This window comes from Ambystoma mexicanum, chromosome 7q (assembly GCF_040938575.1).
Source record: "Ambystoma mexicanum isolate Mex_15411 chromosome 7q, UKY_AmexF1_1, whole genome shotgun sequence".
Lineage (NCBI taxonomy): Eukaryota > Metazoa > Chordata > Amphibia > Caudata > Ambystomatidae > Ambystoma > Ambystoma mexicanum.
In genome coordinates, this window is record NC_090941.1 from 862,108,162 (window position 1) to 862,126,604 (window position 18,443).

Sequence of the window (18,443 nt, forward strand, 5' to 3'; positions counted from 1 at the left end):
CTCACCAATTTAGGCCCTAAAACAGACCAAGTTTGCCGAGCAACTTCTTTAGACTTAAGGGAAACTCAAACCATCTTCTGCATTCATGCAGCACATCCAGTTCTATCCAAATTGGAAAGTTCAAACTGCTGTTCGACAGGCATCCACTTCTCTCTTTTTCTGTTCCTAGCCTGCCTAGTCGTAGTGTTTGTTTCATGCAGAGTGAACCTACATGTGAAGCAACAGTGGGCAACGTAATGGAGTCCAATGATAATATGGATGCAACCAGAAGGGAAGACGTTTAAGAGTAAGCATGGAAGGGCAAGGAGCGAGGCTATGCTGCTAGGGGACAGTAAGACCCAGAATCCATTGAGTGGTGGATCTGCAGCTGTGCTCTCATTGAAAATAGATTCCTGTGCATATTACACAAAATGACCTTCCTAACTGCACTGCTGAGTCCATGGTTCTATATCTCCTATTCCATGTGCACACGCCGCTTTCTATGAGAGATTGAAGCAATTGTGTTTCCTATCAAAGATCCCCAAAATACCCCAAAGGTGTCAAGCCACTAAGCAGCTCTGTCTGCAGTTTTCCCAACATTTTCTATGACAACCCCCCCAGTAAGGATTCAATATTGGCAAGGCACTAAGGGAGTCTTCTCACATGTTCCCACCGTCGTTTATGCCAATATTTAAGGGCTTTAGAAAGCGATTCTGAAATCAATATGCATGCGTCTCTCTCCAGGATGATATCCTTCAAAATACAGGCATTTACTTCAATTTTCAATGCATTTTAGTTGGACATAATCAGGAGAAAATGACAATCAAACAAAGAAGCACTTACTCCATTTGGGGTGTACTACATAAATAGAAAAGTGCCCAGTAGTTGTTAATCTAAAATGGTAAGCAGCAGATTTATCTGACAGTGATTTTGCCTGCAACCAATACACCTTACAACACTGTGAAACATAGGGGGAGTAGCACACAACATGAGGGCAGAACCCATGGATCAGTACAGGCCACACAACATTAACACAGGATCACAGTGTTGTATTTGTGCAGAGACAATTACAGATACTAATTGAAAACACAGCTAAGCCTCACAGCATGAGGACAGACCCTCTAGGATCAGGACAATCCATGACAGCCCCCACACCAACCTCAGGGATTTTAGCCAGATATTGGATCGCAGGCAAAGCCTTCAACATATTGTATTCTTCTAGAAAGTTCTTAAATCACTGTCTAATCACCATGTGAGTTAATTACATAACACCCCGCCCCCTTGGGTGCAATTAGTCTATCTAAGCACTTGCAACTACTTGACTGCTAATTCAAGCCCATTGATGTCTGTATTGAAATTGGCAATTATGTTTGCCAGTCAGTCTGTCAGTCAAAGCCCTATATTTCAGCTTTAGGCCATGAAAGTAAACGGAATGAAACAGTTCCATGCTAAATTCCTCACGAAACTTAACCAATCTCATTTATCCTCTTTGCTTCTCTTACCATTCTCCAATTGATCTTGCTCTCTGGAATGCTCGTTCACTATGTATTGAATCCAATTCTGTTTTGAATATTTTTCTTCACTTGAATCTTAATTTCTTGTGTATTACTGAAGTGTGGCTTTCATCTTCTAATACATCCATTCTTGCTTCCCTTTCTTCTTCTTCAGACTCCTCATTCTGCGGCTTGTGGGGGTGGGACTGTTATTCTTTATCACTCATCATTTGTAATTTCTCCTTCTTCTTCGCCCCTTCCTACTTTTTCACATTTGAATATTCCTAACAATTTTTTCTAAACCTTATTGCGTTACTTTTTTACTTGTTTACTTACCTCCTTGTTCTGCTGTTACTTTTTGTGGTGATTTTAATGCTTTGCTTTCTATTGGGAGACCGTTTTCTACTCCACTTATACTTCTTGGCAACTTTAATCTTCTACGCTTTCTTCATTCCTTTCTATTCTTTATTCCTATCATCTGTCTTATCTTTTTACTCCTCCTTCTCATGTTTCTGGTTCCATTTTGAATCTTATTTTTGTTTCGTCATTATCCATGTCTTCTGTCTCTGCTCTACCTGTGTATTCTTCCGATCACCATTTCTATCAATTTACCTTCCACTTCTCTCAACTAATCCGGCCTGTTCTGAGGCACCTACTCATCTGCGTCATGATCTTTGTGCTTTTAATACTCCTCTCTATGTATATCTGGTCATCCGTCTCATTCTGCATGTGCTGCTCTCTCTGCGGATGATGCAGCCTCTATTCTTTCTTCTTCTCTTTCATAGTCTCTTGATAGTCTCTATCATGTTTCTTCATTTTATCCCTCTCGGAAACCACCTCAACCCGGGCTTACTTGTCATCTTATTTCAATGTGGCAGGTTCTTTGTTGCCTTGAGCATTGTTGGCGTAAAACTCTATCTGATTGTGATCGTCTGTCCTTCTCATGATCATCTTTTGACTAAGCGTTCCTATTATTCAGATCTTTTTTATGCTCAACCTGCTCATCCCAGGCATTTATTTCAATCACTTTCTCGTCTACTTTCTCCTCCTTCTCCCGTCTACTCACTTAATACTACTATAACGGCTTCTGATCTTCTGACTTATTATTTTTTTTTTAAAGTTACCTCTCTTTGTGCAACTATTTCCTTTTCCTTGACCTTCTTATCCTCCACTTCCCCCCTCTAATCTAGTTATTTATTTTCTCCTTTTACTAATTTGGATACTTTCTGTTTGCTTGCTTGATATCATCCCGGAGGTTGCCCTTCTAATCCTATCCCTTCATCACTAATACCTAAAGTCTATCTTTCTCTTGTCTCTTAAATCACTACTCTTCTTACTTTGACCTTCTCTTCTTCATTTAAGCATGCATCCATTCTTCCTATTCTGAAGAAACCATATTTAGATCCTTCTCTCCCCTCTAATTTCCGCCCAATCTCTCCTATTCCCTATCTCACTAAATTACTTAAACGTCTAGTCTATTCAAGGTTTCTACTTTTGTTACAGATAACTCCATTCTTCCTTGTTTTCACTCTGGTGTTTCTCCAAGTCATTCAACTGAAACCTCTCTTTTATTACTATAATTGTTCATTTATAACACGCTTACCACCAACAAGTGGTTTCTAAGCGATGTATCGGGATTCAAACCTGTGTTGTGCTGCGTTGTCTTGCTTCCAAGACAAACATGTTGCCCATGAGCTATCCTTCCTTCCCTCTTCCATCCATGTATGACTCTTTGCTTTCTGCCTGTTATTCTAAACACTAATCTCTTCTTATTCTATTGGCTCCTTTCGCTGCGTTCAACACAGTGGATCATTCTTTACTTGTATATTCTCTTTCCTCGCTTGGTTTCACTGGCTCTGTCTTAGCTTGGTTTCAGTTCTATATGTCCAAACACACTTATTCTGTTTCTTTGGTTGTTTCCTCTTCAGATCCTTTATCTCTTCCTCATGGTGTTCCTCAAGGTTCTTTTCTTGGTCCCTTTCTTTTCTCTCTCTATACGTCTCCCCTTGCTGCTGTCATCTCATCTTTTGGGATTTCACATAATTTTTATGCTGATGAAACTCAACTTTTTCTGTCGTTTTTATCTTTCTCATCTTCTACTATGACAATCTAACTTCTTGTCTCTTAGCAATCAAGTCCTGGATGTCAAATCACTTTCTAGTTTTGAATGCTACTAAAACCGAAATTATGTTCTTCCCTGCTAACACTATCCCCCCTCCTTCTCTCCCTTCTTCTATTGTTTTCCTCCCTCCTCATTAACTATTTCTAGCTCTGCCCATAATCTCTGACTTTATCTTGACACTGATCTATCTTGTTCTTGTCATATTTCTACTGTTTCTCATTCTTGTCACTTTCATCTTTTTAATATTCATAAAGATCACCCTTTTCTTATCGTTAATGCTACTGAACTTCTGATTTCTTCTGTTATCTCCTCTCAACTTCTTCACTGTTCTACTATTCTCTTTGGTCTTCCTCACTCCTGTTTAGCTCCACTCAAGCCTGTTTTCAATGCCTCCATTCACTTTTATATTTATTGTCTCCTTGTGACTCTATTTCTCTATGCTTATCTTCATTTGGTTGGCGTTCCTTCCACTACCGTTTTACATTTAACTTTCTCTGTATTGTGTTTAAATCTATCTATGTTCTTGCGCCTATCTATTTTTCCTGTTTAGTTTCCATCTATCCTCCTTCTAGTTCACTTCGATCTCAATCTCAATTCTTATTATCAGTTCATCGCCCTCCAATTGACCAATCACGATTCCGTTCCTTTTCTCTTCTTGCGCCACTTCAATGGAATTCTCTTTCTTATTCTCTTTGCTCTTTTACTTCCTATAAACTATTTCGTACTTCTTTGAAAAACCATCTTCTTTTAATTTGAGACTTGTAAATCCTGTATATCTTGTCAAATTTCTTTTACTTTCGTTTTTATTTCTATACAGGACTTTGGAGTAAAGAGCTACAAACATCTCAAATAAAAACAAATACAAAAATTAAATATAAAACAATACTACAAATCTCAACACATACACAAACAACATAAGACTAGACTAAAACAAAACAAACAAAAATGCCCAAATTGATTAGCAATATCATAAAACCTAGCTGAGACCATCATTTTCAATAGCAGCATGACATGAACATGAACAATGTCCAGTATACTGTAACTTTGTATACACCAAATGCATCAAAGTGGTAAAGTGCAAATGTAAAATCATTGGTATGTTCCTGATTTCAGCTAAGCTGCCCTTTTTAACCACAATCTATGTAAACATTAGGAGACAGCAAACACCATTGCTGGACAATTAGACCTTCTGCACAGTGACATTGCATCAGTTCTACCTGTGATTCCTGCAGATAAGAACATAGGTTTAAAAGATTCACACGCCTGTACTGTTTTTAAGTTGCACAAACTGAAACAAAGTGTTCATCATTTTCTATCGTATTCCTGCACATCATGCACATTATGATTGCATATTCTCCCACTTCATAGCCACCTACAGTTCCAGGCTCATCTTTTTAGTTCAGCCACAAATGATACTGAAAATGATGGATCTGGTATGCCCCACTTTCTTTGCAGATTTCCTCAAACATCAGCATGGTATTTTCATAGCTACTTTGACAGAGAGCTTAATTTATTTGCATGTTTCCCATAGGCAATATGAAATAAAGAGGCGTAGGCTTGTAGGTCAAAGGATTACCACCAACAGGAATTCTCACAGAAGGTCCTCTAGATTTGGATAGCTTGAATCTGCTGCTTACGGTATGATGGAATTAAAACAGAATCTAGCAAGAAAGTGCACATCTAAAATGTGTGATTTAATTACGCACCAGGCAAGTCATCTTACTTTTTAGCAGACGGGTACATCGTTTCAGATATAATGGAATCAAGAATGTTGCTCAATAGAAGTAATTCCAGGCAAACATCTCAAAAAGTGATGCACAGATATGTGCCCATCATCAATGCAAACACGAGCAATCCTGCTAATATTTATGGTTCCCTTTTGGGGTGGGGAGCCACTGCAGTGCCATCCCACCAAAGGAGCATATCCACCCACAACACACCTCACAGAAGGGACAAGGCAGAATTTGTTGTAGGGATATCACTGTTCTATGAAGATTGTATGCTGGATACTATGCTCCTTCTGTAGTTCAAGCCTTAGCATGATATATGGGATGTCTGGTCCACTATGGCAATGGCAACAATGTGGGGTTCTTGGTTCGAGAATCTCAAACAACACAAATTGATAGCATTGCAAGTCAAAACCTACCTTTACATTGCATAATGAAGACACTTTCAGCTAATAATAATTGCATGGAACAATCGTGATGTACAAGAAATATGGATTGTAGAGGTTTCAATGGTGAGACAAGAAGGCAGCTGCACATTGCCATAAATGGACATGAACCTTTCAACCCAGGAGAATATGCACATGTAATATTAATAACACAACACCAGAAAAAAAAGATATGACATAATAATCCTTTGAGGTGGACAAAAGAATGCAGTTGTGCTGGAACAACGTTTTTGGATGCATTTTGAAGATACAATGTCAATAATGGAAGATGTAAAGGATGCCTTGTGCCACTGATTCTGTAACTAGCTCTAGAGAGTGGCACGTGGCTCATTTAGGACAATCAACACCACTACAGCCTGGCCTGCATGAAAGAGCTATTTGAATTGTGATTATAGCTCATGTATTACAATGTGTACACCTCTTTGGTTTAAGATACGACTATGAGATAGAATGTGCAACAACATACAAATGTCAGTTTGAAAATGATTTAAAGAATATTTGCATTATGATTGGAAAATTGGAGATGTAGGGGGCAGGTTTAACAACTGTACGGGGGGGAGGGGGTTGGATAGGGAGTGGGAGCCACTGAGCACAATTCATAGTTATTGCTTGTTCTTATGAAATAAGTCAAACTTAAATAGGGGTCTTTCTACATGGGCTGTGCTTATCTCTGGGTTGGGAATTGGCTTTTTGTTTGTTGATCTCAAAGAAACCTTTAGCTCAGCCTTTAACTTATATGGCAGTGCTATGCTGTGGCAGGCCCATCTATGTAATAGGTTGGCACCACACTTAATCGGCCTGATAAGGACAATGCATGAGTTTTCCTGGGTTACAGTGCAATTGTGCCCCACTGGAGAGTTATGTAAGAACTGTGAAATAGCCAGAGGAGGTGAGACAGGGTACATCCCCGCTCCTGTGATCTTCAACCCAGTCATGGAATATGTGGAAGGCTGTTTGTAGGGCAGGGGTGAGGATGCACTAAAGATGTGAAGTACTTTGGTCTCAATTCATCTTGTTTTGCTGCTGACGTGGTGATTTTTTTCAGACAGAAAATGTCTTGAGGAAACTACTCCAGATATTTCAGACTTACTGAATGCATAAACCTCCTAATATGAATATGCCCACACTTAAGATTGAGGTTAAGGGACAAGCACATCAAATACAAAGCCTTATTTTGGGTTGGGGAGAATTTATTGAACTAGTCTAAAGGTTTTGAGACCCTTGTCTTTCACATTTTTAAACACAAGTTAATGTAAGGCCCAGGCTGATAAGCACATTTGGGCCTCAAATCAACCACTGACTTAGGGGCACTCAGCTCTTTGCCAACTGGAGGCCTATCGAGCTAAGGTGGCGCCAGGAGCTCTGAATGCAGGTGAACTTTGGAGTTTCTTTGAGTGTCCAACGCTATATAGGGATAATGTCTTCCTAAAGTCCCTGTTTAAGGTACCTATGTTCACCTCCTCTTTACTAATCCATAGTTGGCCGGGATATAGGCTTCTCATGGCCCTTCCATCAATAAGGGCAACACAATAGGCATGGTCTCTCAGATCTGGGTTGCTGGTTTACTATCCATAGGTGTACTCTATTGGACATATAGGGAGGGTGGTTATGTATGCCTGGGAAGGTTTGTGGAATTTGTATCTTGCATTTGTTTAACTTACTTTAAGATTTGCTTTAACAGTTTTTTTTTTTTTAATTTTTTTTTTTTAATTATTTGTCATAACACGTTTCTGCTGATCAAATACTATTTACCCAGGTCGTACTGTTCCTAGCAACCTTATATTCATGAGACATTTTCAAAATGTGGCTGCTCTCAGGGCATTGTTTTGCACTGTTTGGAGTTTCCTGATGGTCTTTGCTGACGTGCCTAGTAGGAGCGTGTTGCAGTAGTCGAGATAAGATCCAATGATTGCACTGGTGATGGTGAGGGAGTTTTGTTGTGTTAGGAAAGGTCTGGCGGCTGTGCTAAGTTTTGAGTGGTAGGCAGCTGCTGAGGATATTGCGTTCACCTGTCTGGTCATGGTCAGATGCGAATCCAGATAGACTCTAAGTGTTTTGACTGACTGAGATATAGGGATGCAAGTGTTGTCGATGAGAAAGGAGTCATATTGTGAACCCATCTTTCTGATTATGTTTGGAGAGCCAATGATTAGGAGTTCGGTCTTTTCGCTGTTCAAACAGAGCCAGTTTTCAGCCATCCAGGACTGGATGGTGGCGTAGATAGTCTTGAGGGTTGTATGGTCCGCATCGTAGTCTCCCGTGAGAGGAATAAGGACCTGCGTGTCATCAGCATAATTGGTGTATGTGATGTCCATGGAGTCTAGATAGTTGAATAGTGACCTTGTGAAGAGGTTGTACAGGGTGGATGAAATGCAGAACCCTTGTGGAACTCCACATTTGATTAGGTGGGGTTGTGCGCAGGCCTGGCCTGAGAAGACCGTCATTGCTCTACCGCTAAAGAAGGGGGAGCTCCATGCCGTGGCGTTGGGTGAGAAGTTGCCGGCAGTTGTGAGATGGACTGGACTTGAAGGTACGCTGCTTTATCCAGGATTTTCAGTAGGAAGGGTACCGTGGTGATGGGTCTGTAGTTCCCTGGTGTTTTTGGATCCAGTGTGGGTTTCTTCAGCAGCGGGCGCACCCAGGCTTCTTTGAGGCAGGAATGTACTAGGTTGGATTTGAAGGATGCATTGATGAAGGCGGTGAAGAAGAGTACCAGTGCCGGTGCACTGTCTTTGATGACCTGAGCAGAGCAGGCATTGCCTATACAGTTGGAGGGCTTGATAGAGTTCAGTATAGCTAGGACATCCTGTTCTTTCATTTCTTGGAATGAGAATGGTGGGATTTCTGCTGGTGCCTTTTGTTGTAAGTCCGATAGTTGTTGTTTGAGTGCTTTTTGCTGGCTAATGATTTTTTCTTGTAGGGTGTTCAGTTTGACAAGCATGGCATCTTGGATTTTATTGCACCAGTCTTTGTCTGTGGTGTTGGTATTGGGTGTGGGGGCAGGTGTTTCCAAGTCTCTGAAGATGGTGAAGATTTCCCTGGAGACAGACTTTGTGTTGGTTATCCTGGAGTTGAAGGAGTTGGCTTTGGCTGAGATGATGGGGGTTTTGTATTGTTTGGATATAATTTTGAAGGTCACTTTGGTGGTGTCGCTTGGGTTGCTTTGCCAGGCTGAGAGGGCTGACCTTTTTTTTGTGCGAAGCTGGAGGAGTTCCGGGGTGAACCAGGAGTTGGTTTGTTTTACGGTTTTCCCTTTTCTTAGAGACAGTGGGGCGATGGTGTCCACAGCTTGAGAGATAATGGAGTTGTAGGTAGTAGCGAGGGCGACCAGGTTGTCGGTGAAAGGATGCATGAGTTCAGGAACCTGGAGGTGCGGTAGTAATCTTTCCATAGTGAGTTGCTTAGCACTTTTGGTGAAGGCAGGCGGTAGTGTGGTGGAAGTGGTGGTAGAGGTTCTGGCATAGTTGAGGTTGGCGTGGTCTGACCATGGAATTTATGAAAGATAATTATTCATTAGTTACCAGTACATTTGAGTTCACTGATACAGCAGACTGAGCACAAATGTTTAACTCTACTAAAGTAGAAGGGTGGATGGAATCACTGGCCTTTCATGCTTCCTGTGGCCATGCGTGAGGTGTGAGAAGATCATCCAGCCCTGTTTGTGCTTGTAATAACGGGAAATGTAGTTTTCCTAAATGCAAAAAAAAAAAAAAACTACAAGTCCCATGATCCAAAGGGAACAGCAGGACTGGATGGCCTTCTCACACAGGGCCACTAGAAACTTAAGAGCTCCGGAGTCAGAGGTTGGCAATTAAGTGGTGCATTAAACGCTGCCTTTATGACGCAACTATTGGCATGACAAGTGAAGCTAGGAGAGAGATGGGTTGTGAGGAGATCACACATGCTGTGGGTATTGTTTTATATGTGTCCACCCATTGACCACGTATGTTCATGCTAGTCTCTATGACCCTTCTCGAACACTACATGCCCACCCACATATAAAACACACTTTCCCCCAGGATCTCCTTGACCTAGGGAATTCCATGTTATTTCTATGCAGTCTTCGGTAAGGTAATGGCATATTTGAAACTATAAACTAGCTCCTGGTGTAATAAAAGTGTCCCAACCACATGTGCCTTTAGGAGCTTCATTTATGATCAATATGTGTGTCCTTGCATCTGTTGCTTGCACTGAAACGCTGTTAATAAGCTGTGTTAGCAAAGTCAATAGTTTTGTCTCTTGCGTAAGCATTAGAAATGCATTTGCCAGGCACTGTCATAATATACGCAGGTGCCAACCCCATTTGCCAGATGTTGCCATCTAATGGACAGATAGCACCAACATGGCAGTAACTGGTAAATGTCTCTTGCATGCCTACATACAAGCCAAAACTGTTGGCTTTGTCAATGCTTGCTTTTACGTTTTTGGGGATTCTTCTATGATAGGACCATCCTCAAAGTGCTTAACTAAATAAATGACCTGTCCCCTACAACACTGAACAACCAAAGAAATGCTTTATTATTCCACCCCCAAAGGGTACTCTTATTGTACAAACAGGACAAACGTATTACGATAGCTACACTGCCAGATCATATGATTGTTTTACCAGGCATCTTTAGGCTGGTATGTCCATTTTGCCTAATGTCAACATAATTATATAGGATCCCTCAAACAATGTGAGCACCCATTAAGGAGGAGCCAAACCAACCCACTGAAAACAGTCAACACGCCTTCAGATGAAGCAAGCAGGTGAGAACAAGCAACAAAGGTAGTTGTATTAGGTAAACAAGATTTCCCTTGCCTTACAGTAACCCAGGTTCGAATGTCCAATGAGCTTGTGTGTCCTACTGGGCATGCAGGTTGGGGTACTGCAGGCCCAAAAGTGTGTAGTGCTGCTGATGTTCATCCTCACATATTCAGACATTCTAAGGGCCTGGGATATTGTGTTGAAGTTGCTACAGCTCTGCTGCATGTGTAAGAAACTAGGAATGGAGAGGTTTTTAGGGGAAACCTACCCCAGCTTCCCGATTCCTCTCTATCGAGTGTACTTGAGAAAGAGGGCAAGCAGCAGAGCATGTAGGGTTTGGGAGAATCCTTAGCTGGGACTGAGGCCTCTGGCAGGACAAATCTGTGTGTGTGTGTGTGTGTGTGTATGTACATATGTATAGATGTATGCCTTAAGTTGTGTCTGAGTAAGTCTGCACATGTGAACAAAGTGCAACGTGTATGCTGTAGCTTATGGGATTGTGAATGTGTATGAAAGTGTTTACATATGGGCTGGGGGAGGAGAGCCGTAGATTAGGTGTAAGGGTTGTGACTGGTCTCTTGCTCCCAAACTGAAAGTTTAATAATTTTACTGGAGTTATGGGCAAAGCCAGCATGATGAGGTTTCTTATATGGGATACTGCTGACATTGGTGCAGGCAGCATGAGTTGTTTTCCTGCAGTTGCACGCACAGGATGTGTCTGGCAATATCGGCAAAGCCAACATGATGAGTTTTCTTAGGTGGGGATACTAGCCTACATTGGCGCAGCCAGGGTGGACATTTATACTTAAAGTGGCATGACATTTATCTGGCTCTTTGGGCAAAGCCAACATGATGATTGTTCTATGTGGGGATAGTGATTAACATTGATGCAGCCAGTGTGGGCATGTTTTCGTACAGTGACATATCATTTTCACTGGCATTATCTACAAAGTCAACATGCTTAGTGGCCCCAGGTGGGGATACTTTCCTACACTGGGTAACCAGTGTGGACATGTTGTTTTACAATGACATATCATTGTGAATGGCATTATAAGCAACAACTGCATGATGAGTGAATTTATGTAAGGTTACTGGCCTACATTGATGCAGCCAGTATGTACATGTTTCCTTACAGTGGCATAGATTAGAATTTTTAAAGGCATTGTGTGCAAAGCCAACATAATGTGACTGCTTATGTAGGGCTCGTAGCCTACGTTAGTTCTACCTGTATGGACACGTTTTCTTACAGTGGCATGATATTTTTCTGACATTATCGGCAAAGCCAAACATAATGAGTCTGCTTATGTAGGGACACTAATCTCTATTGATCTATGAGTATGGAAACTTTCTCTGACAGTGGCATAGTATATTTATGGAATTATGGGCAAAGCCGACATGATGAGTGTTCTTACGTGGAAATGGTGGTGCAGCCAGCGCAAACATGTTGGCATGGCATTTTCACTGGAATTAAAGACAAAGACAGCATGAGTGTTCTTAAGTAGGGATACTGGTCTATGTTGGCTAAACAAACAGGCATTTATTTTCTTAAAGTAGCATGGCCAACATGATTCTTCTATTGAGTGTCTAATGACATATATTGGTGCAGCCAGCATGCACATGTTCGGACACAGACAGCATGTTAATGTTAATGTTAAAGGACATTTGTACCGCGCACTATCACCACCGTAGTGGTCCCCTGGCGCTCTGGCGGCTCTGAAAAAAGCGCAGGAGAGGGGGTGGGTTAGTGGGAATAATCTGGAAAAGTGCAAGAGAGCAGTGATGTGCTGTTGGCAGCCTCAGCCCGGTGGGTCCGTTGGCTGGGCTTGGGGTGTTTTATGGTCCGTAGTCGTTGTGTGCTGTTGTGCAAGTCTATGTGTGGTTTGTTTTGTTGTTGCATTGTTGTGAAGTTTGTGCGGATTGCTGCGTTTTAGGCTTGTGGTTGTGTTTGGTTATAGTTCGACAGATGTATGCAGAGGGATGGAATTGTTGGTTGGTTAGTTGGCATTGCTGTCCTTGCAATTGTGGGATTCCATCTAGGTGTGATACATGCTAACAGTCACATTTCTATCTAGATGCCGCGTAAGCTAAAGTTCAGAATTCCATACTAGAGTGGCACATGCTAACAGTCACATTTCTGTCTAGATGGAACGCAAGCTATGGTTCAGAATCCTGAGTGTGGTGCATGCTGACAGTCACATTTCTATCTAGATTCGACACAAGCTAGGTTCGGAATTCTAAGTGTGGTGCATGCTAAGAATCACATATGCTAACAATCACATTTCTGAAATTCCATCTAGGTGTGGCATATGCTATCTGTCTAGATTTGGCGCAGACTAAACTTGAGAAATTCCATCTAAGTGTGGCTCATGCTAGCAATCACATTTCTGTCTAGATTTGGCGCAGACTAGACTTGAGAGTTCTTCTAGGTGTGGCATATGCTAACAATCACATTTCTATCTAGATGCCGCGTAAGCTAAAGTTCAGAATTCCATACTAGAGTGGCACATGCTAACAGTCACATTTCTGTCTAGATGCGACGCAAGCTAGGGTTCAGAATTCTAAGTGTGGTGCATGCTGACAGTCACATTTCTATCTAGATGCGACGCAAGCTAGGTTCAGAATTCTAAGTGTGGTGCATGCTAAGAATCACATATGTTAACAATCACATTTCTGAAATTCCATCTAGGTGTGGCATATGCTAACAGTCATATTTCTGTCTAGATTTGGCGCAGACTACACTTGAGAGTTCGTCTGGATGTAGCACATGCTAACAGTCACATTTCTGTCTAGATGCGATGCAAGCTAGGTTCAGAATTCTAAGTGTGGTGCATTCTAAGAATCACACTTCTATCTAGATGCGAAACAAGCTAGGTTCAGAATTCTAAGTGTGGTGCATGCTAAGAATCACATTTTTATCTAGATGCGACGCAAGCTAGGTTCAGAATTCTAAGTGTGGTGCATGCTAAGAATCACATTTGAATCTAGATGTGACGCAAGCTAGGTTCAGAATTCTAAGTGTGGTGCATGATAAGAATCACATATGTTAACAATCACATTTCTGAAATTCCATCTAGGTGTGGACATGTTTTGACACTGGCAGATGATTGGCATATGCTGTGGTTTAAAGCATCATGGAAATACATTGGAAAATGTTCATCTGCACTGCTGGTGACCTGGCATCTATTGGATTTTCACAAGGGTTACCCAACTAAACTAACTGTAATCTGTGTGGATTTTCACCCAATGTTTTACAGATACTTTGCTGTGAAACAAGCAATTTTAGCACTTTCGTTTATTTTTAAATGCTTCTTGCTATCCTTTCACTGTCACACATTTGTGAGAAATGCTTCTGCCCTTTTAATTAAAAAAGTCCCTATCTACCTCTGGCCAAAGTGAAAGGTATTTTCTCCACTGTTATGAACCAGAAATGGTTTTAGCCAGGACAGTAGCATGTACGGTTTAATTAACTTTACATTATGATTCGCCTAATAAACACTGGCCATATCAATAACAAATTCCTATCATTTGTGGTCAAGGAGGCACACGTGAGAATTTGGATTCCAACATCATTCAAGGGAAACAATGTTTCTATTCCTGCACTCACCACTTCCCCACAAGCCATGGGCATCCCAGGACCATTTTTTAGCAGTTGCATTTCTTGCCACCGCTGTGAGCCAGAGCTCGCCCAAAAGGATTGAGAAATGTGCAATGCTTTGAAATTGCAGTGCAAAAATTGCATTTTCAGTAAGATTGCCTGCAAGCTAAATGATATTTCTTGTATCCCTGCCTGTGTCGATGGGAGCTGATGAGCAACGAGCCACTGCTTTTCATGGCTCATCCTGAATCTCAGCAGAAATTAGGGACATTTAGAAGCAGTACTGGCATTCATCTGCAAGGATGCTGTTCTGTTAAATACATCTCTACATCCCCAGCCTCCATTTCCATAAATTAGGCGCCGCGGCGACGTGATTCTATTTGCTCCTCACTGCCTCAGCTAAATTACGTTACACACCCAATGCGCTGGGCTGCGTGTCTCTTTCGATGACTGGTTCAGAAGTGTTCAGTAGACAATATGCTTTGCCCGGTACCTTACAAATAATCACACCCGCCAGAACGGGGAAACTTCCTCTCTCATTAATTAATAACGTGCCTGCAAAGTTGCAAAATGAATCTGGATCTGGCCAATTGAGAGACGTATAGAAAAACATGTCACTTGGAGGATAAAAGGGTATTCATGTCTCTAAGGTTTAATCAATTGCAATTAGCACAAATGCAGAATGGCCAGGACAGATCATAATTAGAGATGCTTGCGAGCATCTTATCCTTCAATGGAAACGGTATTGAGACAGCAGGATGCAATCGCGGCCTGGGTGTGGAACGATTACAACGAGGCTGCCTGGAGAATTAGGAAACGGTTACGAAGGCTAATCGCGTACCGTGGTATTCCATACATGGCGCTTGGTGCTCGGAGAGTCAGTCCTAAACTATAGGACTAGGAACGGGTTTGGCATGATACATAGATGTTAAGCACATTGAGCATGTATGGACTAGTGTTACTCCTCCAGCCACTTCACCACTCCTCCATTACTCCACCAGTAGCACAGCACTAGTATCACCTCTTCTTCCACTGGTAGTACTGGTACTGCCATCACCACTATTACTACCTAACACTACTCCTGCAAAGATGAAAACAAGCAGGACTTCTACAAATACTACAAATTCTACCTGTACCAAGAATACTACTACTTCCTATGCAACTACTACCAACCCTACAACTATGAATACTTTGACCGCTACCTATTATTACAGCAGTAATCTATGATGACTAGCTAACAATACGTCCATCTGTGCCAATACTAGTACGCCTAATAATTCAACTACTAATTCAAGTACCAACACTACTACCAATGTTGCTACTAGGACTGCTTTATTTATTTATTTATTTCCATTCTTAAAAACACGCCACATTGCCCGAAGGCCTCAAGCCGCACAAGAAACATTAAAAAAAAACACAAACAAAAAAAAAAAACAAGCAGCCGGGCAACAGAAGAGAGTGAACTAGCTAAAAGTCAATAAGCAAGCTAGGTAGCCTTGAACAAGAACGTTTTTTTTGTTTCTTTCTTTTTAAAATCGGCCAATGGAATGGAAGTGGCAGGAGCCAATATGTCAAAAATTGTTTTTCCTATCTTGACTGATTGAAACCTGGGTTGGCACAATTGAGCATGATCTAAGGACCTCAGAGATCGTGTAGGAATATACCTCTGGATGCGGTCACAGAGATTGCTGGGCGCTGTCTGGGTGAGGCACTTAATGGTGAGTGTGAGGATTTTGAAGGAGACATGCTGTTTGACTGGCAACCCGTGCAGATTTTTCTTGGCAGCAGTAATAGACTTTCAATTGAAAATACCCAATACTGCTCTGACCACCACATTCTGCGTGACCTGTAGTGCTGTGAAGTTAGATTGAGCAGATCCTGCCAGCAGACTGTTGCAATAGTTTCGCCTCGAGTGGACTAGGGCGAAGGCAAGAATGGACATATTGTTAGGAGTAAGATACTGGCGTAAGCGAGCAAGCTGTTTATTAATCCAACCACATGAAGCCCGCGTCTTGGCAACATGTGCCTCATCATCAACTCAGAGTCCAATGTAATGCCCAAGGTCTTAACAGTCTTAGCCATAGGAATGGAGAGGTTAGGAATTGCAAGGGAAACATATTCTGAAGAGAGATTTTTTTTCATGTGACTCCAGGCCGCTAGCTCAGGCTTGTTTATATTAAGGGCCATAGAGTTTTCCACCGTCCAAGAATGGATGGTGGAATAGATAGCATTAGTACCCGGCGAGAGACAATCAGAATGCAACAAGCATTCTTATTGGCTCTCGCCGGGTCATTACCCGGCCGAGAATCCTTCGATTTTCGGCCAGGATTCCAGCCGCCTTGTCCTCAGCAGGGGGGCGTGGCAGCCCCTCAGCCAATGAGGAGGCTCGAAGTGGGGCCATCCCTGGCGGGGGACGATGGAAACCTCCAGCCATGTGGAGACTCGCTCCAAGCCTCCACACGGCTGGAGGCTTCCATCATCCCCCGCCGGAGACAGCGGTACGTTTTTTTTTTTTTCTTCCTCACTATCCCCTCCCGACCCCACTTACCTTCTTTTTTCTTCTGGTCTTGGAATCGAACACGCTGGGAACACTTCTGTTACCAGCACGTCCACTCCCAATGGCCACCATGGAAAGCGAAAACGGACTACGTTTTCCCTTTCCATGGCGGTGGGCATTTTTTTGCCGTTATTTTTTTTTTTTATCTGTTCCGAAAAAAGCAATTAGTAGCCCGGTCTAACGGGCCGGGGTACTAATGGCAATAAGACACTCGGTGGCGGGCCAATACCACCTGAGGTAATGCCCCCGGGGCACCGTTAAGGCCCTCACTTTGCTCGGGCCTATAACTCGCCGCGGGGGCATTACCTGGAGCGGAATTGGCCCACACCTCGTGGCTTATTGCCACATTAATGGCCTGTAAATCGCGAGAATATGTTACTACTAGTACAATTGCTGCCACTTCTACACTGCTAATACTAGGTGTAGCTTTATTGCCGCCAACAGCCCTAATACTAATAGTACTAAGGAAATAATAATGTGTCTACTACATATAACATTACTTCCCCTGATACCATTGCTGCTAGTACAAACATCACAACTACCGTCACCAATACTACTACTCTGTGTTCTAATGATGCTGTATTGCTTACACTATTTCCATCCTTTTCTCTTTTCGGAAAAAGCATCAGTATGCCAGCCACGACATCAGCATGTTAGAGAATGCACTCGAGAAAGGGAACTTAAAAGGCATTTGACTAAAATAAGAAAAGTGTGAACCTGTCTAAGGAATCCTGGTAAGTACATGCCTGGGGGAATAACATACGAGAGCTGGTGAGCATTGCCATCTCTTGAAGTACATTCACATGCAGATTTCATGTTCACACATTTCCTTTTTAATGTTCTGCACCCCACTTTCTACACGGTGCCTCATGCACCTTAGAAACCTTTGCTTTCTGTCTTCGATAGTAGATAGCAAGTTATCTTGCGCAGTCGAGGGGCTTTTATTTAAAATAAATGCCCGCGCAAACATATACACGTGAAGACCCTAGCTTTAAAAATTGAACTTCTCATTAAGAGAGATGGCCTGGGCTGCAAAAGTTAGCAACTCTCGGCGGTCCATTGCACGGCTCGCAGGCATGACTGGATAGCCCTTTTGCACGGTGCCCGAGCGGGCCGCTGCCACCCATGCCCTTGGCGAGCTGCGATTGCCTTTCATTAGGCCGGCCTCTGCTTCATCCTTCATTCTCTGCTGGGCTGCTCTATATCTCGCCGCTGACACGTGCCGTCTATCCGTCGAGCAGGTCTAATGAACTGCGCTGGAGGCGGGGTCAGCATGATTGCCCACAATCTCCTCTCATATTTTCTGTCATCTGTCACGTGTGTACTGCCGCCTTCGGCCGTTGCTGTACTTATCTCTTTGAAGGCAGGACTCAATGTACCAATTGACTGGGAATCAGTCGATGACATGCACATGCCAGATCTGTGGGTGGTGGCATCACCAGCTGGCCCACATCTCCAGCCCTTGGAATTTCAAGATAGTGAGGCATGAGCATTTCAATGTCGGCAAAATTCAGCATAAACTACAGGGCACGTGATCTTATAGACTGGTGTTTATTTATTTTATATTTATTTTGTATTCATTTAATTTGTTAGCAGTGCCTAGACCCATTGGTCTCACGGCGCTACTACATATACAGATAAGATAAAAGCGATGCTGGAACAAACATGATCAGATAGAGCCAAAATGGCAGAATCAGGCTCGCATAGTCTCTCTGCTGCAGAGGATTGGCGAGGTCAGTAAAACCATGAGGGCCTCCATCGTATTTGTTAAACAACT

At 42.4% G+C, this 18,443-nt stretch overlaps 1 protein-coding gene across 6 annotated transcripts in view; it reads right to left on the reverse strand.

The window, feature by feature from the left end:
- Positions 1–18,443, reverse strand: part of FAT3 (FAT atypical cadherin 3) — a 1,069,235-nt gene that overhangs the window by 374,502 nt on the left and 676,290 nt on the right. The window lies entirely within an intron of this gene.